This window comes from Miscanthus floridulus, chromosome 10 (assembly GCF_019320115.1).
Source record: "Miscanthus floridulus cultivar M001 chromosome 10, ASM1932011v1, whole genome shotgun sequence".
NCBI classification, from domain to species: Eukaryota; Viridiplantae; Streptophyta; class Magnoliopsida; order Poales; family Poaceae; genus Miscanthus; species Miscanthus floridulus.
Window position 1 is genome coordinate 61,699,335 of NC_089589.1, and position 9,747 is coordinate 61,709,081.

Genomic DNA, 9,747 nt, shown 5'->3' on the forward strand with positions numbered 1-9,747 from the left:
TACACTTAGATATACACTAAGCAATGTATTTAGAAAAAGTCAAAATATGTTATAATTTGGAACATAGTGAGTTTATGCCATGGTAGCAATATATAAGAGTGCAGCCTGCATACAAAAATCATCATTTTTTAATAGCGCACAAATGATAAGACTATTTTTTTCGTAGGCTTTGGTCAAAGAATATTTTTATTTAAGATAAAAGTAAAATAATATAAACTTTTAGAACCAGTAGAGTATGACAAGTGGTGCTCTTTTAATTATTATTATATGAAAATGTTCTTTTCCATGAAGCACACATAACATAACAAATAGTACCGATCAATCTGTCTTCACTTGACAAGAAATATTCTCGTTTTCCAAACAGGTTACAGATCCACATCATTAAGGTATGACATAGTTGCAGAAACACCACTGACACATATGTTGAAGTATGTGAAACTAAAAGTTGAAGGGCTCAAGGGGGGCGACTGTGCTTTGCTAGTCAACGGCTAAGTTGATATATCAGAGATCCAACTCAGCTCACGGATCTGGCCAGGCAAGACTTGCTTTGCAATGTCCCAAACTCCCAGTTGACTATGTTCATGCCTAGCTGATATCCCCATGTTCCCATCTCTAGGTGCGCGGAGGTTGCACAATTCCTCCGAGCATTAGCATCACTAATCACTAGCTGCTACCACCGAGACAAATACACTGGAGTATCTAGGAGAGACAGGGGAAGCAATGGCAGACCTGGCAGTAAGCTTGGCCAAGTCGGTGGTGGAGGGGGCTGTGACCAAGGCCCTGGCGGCGATTGAGGAGGAGGCAACGCTGCGGCAGAGCACGCAGAACGACCTGGCGTTCATCACCGGTGAGTTCCAGATGATGCAGTCCTTCCTCAATGTCGCAGATGAGGAGCGCGCCAGGAACAACGTGGTGAGGACCTGGGTGAGACAGGTCCATGACCTCGCCTACAACGTGGAGGACTGCATCGAGTATGTGATCCACCTTGACAAGGCATCAGACTGGCACTGCCGCTGCCTCCCAGGCTTCATCAGGCCAGAGCTGCCGCTGGACAAGGCGGTCGCCGAGATAAAGCTGCTCAAGGGCAGGGTTGAGGAGGTGAGCCTTAGGAACATGCGCTACAACCTCATCAGTGATTCAGGTTCCAAGCCCGTCATGCAGCAACAGTTTGTGCATGGTGCTTCTGTCGGTACCACAACATTTGACATGCTCGTCAAAGCAAGAGATACCACAAAGATGCAACGAGGATTAGGAGATCTGACCAAGTTGTTGATCACCAAGAAACCTGGTGGAGACCTTGGAGTGATCTCAGTGTGGGCAGCAGGTGGCAATGCTGATACCACACCCATAATCAGGGAGGCTTATGGCAAACCAGAAATATGTGACAGCTTCAGATGCCGTGGCTGGGCAAAGCTGACACACCCTTTCAACCCCCATGAGTTCCAGCGGAGCTTGCTGATTCAGTTCCACACAAACTCTTGCCTACAAAAGAAATCGGGTGTAGACATTGGTACCCTCAAGAGATTGGAAGTGGCTGCAGAAGGCGAACTTATTGAAGAGTTCATGGAGCAAATGAAGGAGAGGTACCTGGTTATCCTGGAAAACGTTTCCAGTATGGTAGAGTGGGACACCGTCAGAGCTTACCTGCCTGAAAAGAAAAATCACAGCTGGGTCATCATCTCTACTCAGCAATCTGAAGTCACCAGGCTGTGTGTTGGAGATCCATGGCAAGTGTTTGAGCTTAAGCAGTCCTCGGCCGAACACCCTGTATGTGTCTTCTTCAGGAAGGTAAGCAGCTGAAACACAATCGAATAACTTTCCAGAAAAAATGGCCTTAATCTCTTTTGCACTTGTAGTTTTGATCATTGCATATTCAAATCATATGCTACAACAACAACATAGCCTTTCAGTCCCAAGCAAGTTGGGGTAGGCTAGAGTTGAAACCCACCAAGGGTCCCAAGTCACGGTTCAGGCACTTCAATAGCTGCTTTCCAAGCACTCCTGTTCAAACATAGATCTCTAGGTATATCCCAAGCTTTCAAATATCTTTTTATTGGCTCCCCCATGTCAATTTCGGTCTTCCTCTACCTCTCCTCGTATTATTAGCTTGGCTTAGGACTCCACAATGCACTGGTGCCTCTGGAGGCCACCTTTGGACCTGGCCAAACCACTTCAACCGATGTTGGACAAGCTTTTGAACTATTGATAGATATAGAAGTACTTTGATTAAAAATGTACAGTAGCAGTTCTACTTATGTTGCTCATCACCAGTGAAACTGTGAAAGGCTTGAAGGGCTGGCTGTGCAAACAAAACGAAAAAGTGCAGACAATGCTAGTCATTGGTATATTTATCATTAACAAAAGCTCCCCCGGCCCCTGCACACACACACAATGAGACTGATTCCCCATAGTCCCCACATAGGGAATAACGGAAATAGGTTTAGGAGAAAGTAGTGGAATAAATTCTTATATTTGTTCAGTCAAATCAGCAAATCCCAACTCATAATGTAACACTTGGCACAGGATTCAGAAACTGTGCCATCCCTCCAATGTTTGTTGCATGTTACATTAATTCCTCCTCCCAAGTGCACATGTCCCCTTCTCTTGAGGTCTCCTTGACCACCCTTCTTAAATTTTCTATATTTTCAGGGTTCTCAAGGCGACGGAGATAAAAGCAAGCAAACCACTATGGTGATGGCTAACAATAATGAGGCATCATCATCAATGGGTGTCGAAAACAACACTGATATGTGGATTGGTCGATTCCCCCTAGTTAAAGTACGCAATTCACAGATGAAAGATCTCCGTGGCTATTTAGCCAGGGCATGTGTTAATGGTTTTCCTGTGATATCCGTGTGGGGGATAGCTGGTGTTGGGAAATCAGCTCTAGTCAGGAACTTATACTACGACATAATGTGTGACAGTAGCAACAAAATATTTACCATGTACAGTTGGGTGGATGTATCACATCCATTCAATTTAAGGAACTTGGCTTGGAGCTTACTTTCAGAACTTCAGTCAGATTCTCCTCAGCAAAATGGAATCAGCAATCCCATTCAAGAGTTTCATGAGCTTCTGGAGAAACATCGCTGCCTTGTCGTAATAGATGGTTTGCAATCCACAGACGAGTGGGACCTAATACGACATTACTTGGTGTCTATACATTCTAGAAGCATTATTGTTGTGATTACAACTGAAGCAAGCATAGCCATACATTGTGCAAATCGAGAAGAGGCCATGTACAATGTCAAAAGTCTAGAAGACGATGAAGCACATGATCTCTTCAAAAAGGAGGTGTGTTTTCTTGCAAGATACTTGCCTATTCTATTGGTCTCATTAAATCTAATTTCTCAGATACATCTTGATGCTCAAATGCAACAATTAGTCTATGATTTATCTTTTTCCCCCTCTAGGTGATTAAACTATGTTTTGCAAAAGAAGAAAAATGGTGTGAATATATATATATATTTTTTTTTTGCATCAAAGTAGTTTTATCCAAGCTTTTTTTCAGTTGCTATGCTCATCCCATCTTAAAAGACACAGAATCATCTTATCCAAGTCTTATAGTATGCCTAACAAAACTCATCCAAATGGTATCATAAAAGTTCAGAACAATTCTTTCCTAGGACCAGGAATACAAATTTTTTTCTATTAAAGAATTATATGTTTAGTAGTATTGATTTCATAAACAATAGACCATATTACAAGCATACTGACAATATAGATATGTCATAATATTTCAACAAAAATTGTATCTTTTTTCTAAGTAAAAAGTTAAATTCAAACAACAAGCGCACCCCACAATTTGTAAGACAAACATGTAATTTTTCCAACTTTTCAAAACATGAGTTTATGCATGCTAACAGCACAAACTAAAACTAAATCTAAAGTGTGATTGATTGATACAATAATTATTACTAATTTAGCTTCTTTTCAATAATATAGGTAGGCATATTTCCAGATTCGTCCGCTTTAAGGGATTCTGAAGATCCCGAGCTTCTAAAACTTATTTCCAAGTGTGGCGGACTTCCCAAAGTAATAGTTTCTGTAGCCAACTTTTTGGCACCCATGACAGTCAGCTGGATGAAAACCGCAATGAATCTTAGTGACAGATTTATGCATGATCTGGAGACTAAACCGGAATTTGATAACTTGCGTGGATTATTTGGTTGGATGCACAACTACTTCCGTACTTGCCCAGATTACCTCAAGCCATGTATCCTCTACCTGTCCATTTTTCCGCAAGGCCAAAGCATTTGACGGAGGCGTCTAGTGAGGCGGTGGATCACAGAGGGTTACTCGAGGAACACGTCCAACAGGTCAGCTGAGGATAATGGGGAAAAATTCTTCTCGATGCTCCTTGATCTGAGTATCATCCAGCAGACACCACATTCAGTCACCACTGCAGATACAAGAATGGTCTTGTGCCAAGTCAACGGCTTCTTCCGTGAGTACATCATATCAAGGCGAAAGGATGAGGACCTTGTCTTCGAACTGGAGGGCAGGTGCACATTGACCAGTCAACGCACAGGACGACACCTTGTCATAAAGCAAAGCTGGGACAGAGACAAGATCGTGTTCAGTAGTATTGACTTCTCAAGGCTACGCTCCCTCACTGTGTTTGGACAGTGGAAGCCCTTCTTCATCAGTGAAACTATGAGGGTGCTCCGGGTGCTTGATCTCGAAAATGCAACGGGTGTCACATATAAATGCCTGGAGCAGATGCTGAAGGTGCTTCCTCGCCTCAAGTTCCTCTCTCTGAGAGGAATAAGAGAGATCTGCTATCTGCCACGTTCATTTGCTGGTCTGAGGCAGCTTGAAACTCTGGATGTCAGGGGCACCTCCATAGTCACTTTGCCACCATCCATCACCAAGCTTACCAAGCTGCAGTACATCCGTGCTGGCATAGCTAAGGAACCATCAGTACCATGTGCTCATTTCTCTTGGTTGCCTAGCTGCTGTAGATCTTGTCATGTAGGTGGTGTTGAAGTGCCTGCAGGGATTAAGAAACTTACAGCCTTGCACACTCTTGGTGCTGTCAACGTTGGTTTTTCAGGGGGGCAAGGCCATCCTGAAAGAGCTCAAGAAGCTCACCCAATTGCACAAGCTTGAAGTGACAGGCATCAACAAGAAAAATAGCAAGGAGTTCTGTTCCGTCGTCTCAGACCACGTTCATTTGGAATCCTTGTCAGTGTGGCTCATCATGGGCAATAACAAACCTTGTTTGAATGACATGTTCTCGCCTCAGAAGAAGCCTCCGGAAAATCTTCAGAGCCTTAAGCTATATGGCCTTGTAAAAGAAGTGCCAGCATGGATCAGAGATCTTCCCAAACTAACAAAGTTGGAACTGGAGATAACTATGTCAGAAGAAGTTGAAGTAATCAAAGTTCTTGGGGACATAAAAGAACTATGTATTCTACGTTTTTATGTCAAGCCGCTTAAAGATGGAGATGGTAATAAGCTTAACTTTTTTGTCGAGGTGAATGGAGTAGAGCAGAGCAGTTATTTGAACCTCAAGATACTTGAAATTGCTTGCAACTCAGAGTTAAATGTATCCTTTGGATCATTAGCAATGCAAAATCTTGAGCTGCTGACAGCTAAATGCTGTACTGGGTCGGCAGTGAAGTTTGCTGACCTGAAGAGTCTCTCTAAAGGAAAACTCAAGGAGGTGTGGTATTTTGGTTCCCTTGACAACACAGTTAAGTTGGACATGGAGAATCAACTTAACCAGCATCCTAAGACACCTGCTTTGAAACTGGAGGAACCATGTTCGTCCTGATGCATACTGACAATCTGTCTGTTGTTTGCTGATTCTGGCACCAGAGCACAGGGCTAAATGACTGGTGCTTTTCATTTATACCTTCCCTCTTCCTTTTCCTACACTCGAGGCATTTTGAACTAAAATATTTGCGTCCATGGCACCGTAAAGATAATTGTTGTTTCTTCGATGTCAAAATCTACATGGAGACAATTGAGTGAACATATATAGCTAAAATGCTAAATTGACTTGAATTTGTTTACTCTGTACGGCAAATGTTATATGCACCTGTGGTATATAATGAACCTGTGCATTGACATCGTAATTCAATTATCTTATTTTCATTTTTGTGCTTGTTTTCCCCTGATTTCTTGGGTGATGTTGTGTAGATGTTGTCTCTCAGTCTCGTATTATTGGGTCATGTTAATTCCAGGTCTCATGGAGTCGATCTGTCGATGTGCCTAACGTTTTGACCAGTTGTAGGAACCAATCTTTCTCCATTAGAGTACACGATCTCCTGTGCTAGGTGCTATGCACATCTGATTGTTCTAGTCCGTCAAAACGTGCTCCTGCACGGGCAAGTAATCCTAAGTGACAAGGATAAATGTGATGCACATAGCTAACAAAAACTGCATATCTTTGTTTTTTTACATTTGTTCTTATTTTAATATTTACTCATCTTTGTCTGGTTGTAATAGAGTTTAGTACCAACTAAATATATGCTTTCCTATGCCCATTCATAGTTTTTCACTTTCTATCACCATCCATGCGTGTTTGACATATGTTTAGTTCAAACTTTACGTTACATCCATTGCTTCATACATACAAGTATACATGGTCAGTATGGTGTGACACAGATCATACATGTATGTATTGAGTTAGTTTTTTTCTATATTAATAATGGCCAAAGATGGTAAGTAGAAAAACAATTCCTTGGGGACATTTTCTTTATAATGATGAGGCAGGCATTTAGATTACATATGTCTTCAATTTATTTTTACTAATGGTGGAAGCCAGTGACTTATACGAGAACTTAGAAGACTACTATAGATTATTTTTCATAATTGTATATGTTAGAGATGAACATTAGGGGTACTTTATATTATTTTTGAATGGTAACAGTGGGTCATTTAGATATGGATTAGGTTTACTTTGCACTTTTCATAATGGCAGAGTTGGGTAATTTTTAATGGCATAGTTTCGTAGTTTAGGTGGAGGTTAGGGGCCACTTTAGATTATTTCTCACAATGACATAGGTAGGTATAGTTTTAAGAAAAAAACATGATGAAATCAAATAGCAGTGGCAGACGCAGAGCTTAGTCATAGGGGGTCTCATTTCTTTTGCATACAACATCGTCCCTTATTGAGTTATTTCCTTCTCATCCTCTGCTAGCTCAAAGGTGCTCATGCATAGTAGTAGTGCCAGAGCAAACCCACCCCCATGTCCTTCACTGCTAATGGGTATCATTGTTAAATAAGGCTTGTGAGGATCAGTATGGAGGCTAGAAAGGGTCCTCTAATTAGTAATAGTTCTAGGAAGTCTTGTGAGGATCAGTATGGAAAGAAGCCCCTAATTATTAATAGTAAGATTGCTACAAAAATCCAATAACCTAAACGGGACATCTTCAAAATGATTATATGCTCATATTTTGTACCACTTGTTTAGAAATTAGAACAAGTCATAATTACCATATCGACCGATGCCCAAAATTTTATGCCCATGACAAAAATCTGAATTTTAACTTGCACTATATGAAATCAGTTCCGGCAGAGGTAAAAGTCTCTATTCTTTGGTCCTAGAAGTCTTGGGTTTCAACCAATCTGTTAGTAAATTTTAATTTCCAAGGGCAAGGCTATCTAGAATCTAGAAATTCCCATCTTTAGACCTCATCTTACGCTGGAACTTTTTACAACTGGCCCATTAAACTGCAACCATTGTGGCTCAGAGAAGCAATAAGCAAGGTTGCAAGTTAAGCATCAACAGGTAAACTAGATCTAGAATAAACAACAGACCCTCTTATCCACGAAGCACGAAACAGAGGAACAGCTTTGAATCCGCAAATCCCATCTTCTGTACCTTCCCCTGCTTGCTTTGTAAAAAGAAAAAAGAATTTATCGTACCTTGGGCCACAAGGACGGATTGGGGCAACACGCAACAGGAAGAAGCTCAAGCTGCTAGTCTGCTACCGGTTCGACGTCGATGGAGCGGACAGGGGCTGCAGTGTCGTGGCTTACTGTGGTCGGCGGCGGTGGGGATTTCGTGGAGTAGCGAGAGCGGAATCTGGGGACCGGGTGTTGAGCACCGTTGGCGGACGCTGGGACTGGAATTGGGGAACGCTGACCGGCGGCGGGCCCTGTATTGCCTGGCCTGGGCAACAACTCCAGCAACGCTGGAAGCGCTTGAGCTAAGCAATTTCTCAAAGCAAACAACAGCCCGTTGAGGCTCGTGGTGGATGGAACTCCAGAAGAACTCTAGTCAGCTAGAATGCGGAAGGACTTGCAGAGCACAAATGTTTCGTTCTTTTTCGAGGCAAATGAGAAACAGAATTCCATCGCATTTGTACCCTAAACTTACAACCTATTTTGATTCCAATTTTTATGACAAAAATCTTTATTACGAATAAGATTATAACATTATTAGGCCGTTTCGATGATTGGAATCCCAGATATGTAATTTTCTCCCTTAACTATAGAGGCGGACTATTATTAGTTGAAGTATAAATGATTTATAATTTAAAAAAAAGGCTTTGGAGACAGATCGAGGATTATTGTAATCCGGTGGTTCAATTTTTATAATCCAACCCATAACCTGCAGTGTTTTGACCATCTTCAGATTATTTTATTTGATTACTGTAATTCAATTGGCATCCAAACAACCTCTTAATTTGTTCATGTATTTAGTAAAAAAAAAACCATTTGAAGTGACACAAATGCACGTTTGTAAAATCAGAAAATCCATTCAATCACCATACTAGACAATTTTACTGTGACTTGCCACGTAGGTATCAGCCAAAACATCCTGAATAAGTGTACTATTACTAATGTACGCCTCACAAGATGATTCTACTGCCTCCTGACTGTATATGTACTATATAACTCAAGAATATTTTCACAAGACAGAAGTCACGGCAAACCACATTCTTTCAGGTTCGACTGAAACTTTACTGTAAACTTAAATTCTCGATATATTCATTAAGGGCATGTTTGGAACAAAGAACTACAAAATAGAGGAACTGTCATGTGGGGCCGTGTCTACATGAGGAAACAACGCGCCCGGGACGCTCGCAGAGCCGCAGACGACGCGCCAGTGGCACCATAGGCGCGGTCACCGCACTCCGCATGCGCGCGCGGAAGAAGCCAAGTGCTTGGAAGGCAGTAGAGCCGATCATGGCCTTAGATTGAGGAGCAACTGGCTCCAAGTTGTTATGGCCGAATGGCCTATATAATCTTATACTCGGTATGGTGATAATCAAGCAAGAACCATTACCCAATTCCCTAATCTTCATCTGCTGAAACAACTGGGCGCTGAGGGGTAAAACCTCGCCCCTAACCACGGATCGCGGCTACGATCTACGTAGCCTGGGTCCTCCTACCCTATCCCTCAACGCCCTTGACAACCTGGTATCACGTTCCAGGCCTTCCTCATCTCGCCGATCAACTTCATCCTCGCCGACGCCGTGTTCCACCTCTGCACCGCCCACTCCGCAAAGCACCGCCGCCATGGGAGAACCTAGTGCCAAGGAGGCCGCCCTCCAGGCCACCCTAGACTCCCAAGCCGCCACCCTCTAGTCATTGCAGGCCTCCGTCGATGCCAATTCCCAAGCGATTCAACGCCTGGACACGAACCGGCCGCCGTCGTCTGGCTCGGGCACCAGGCCCGGCTCCGAGGAGCACCACCACGACCGCCCACCGTGTTTCCAGAAGATGGATTTCCCGCACTACGATAGCAAGTCCGATCCCTTGATTTTCCTCAACCGCTGTGAATCGTA

General features: G+C 42.8%; 1 pseudogene; it reads left to right on the forward strand.

The window, feature by feature from the left end:
• Positions 1-304: 304 nt before the first annotated feature.
• On the forward strand, positions 305-7,881 carry LOC136486655 (disease resistance protein Pik-2-like; annotated as a pseudogene).
• Positions 7,882-9,747: the final 1,866 nt, after the last annotated feature.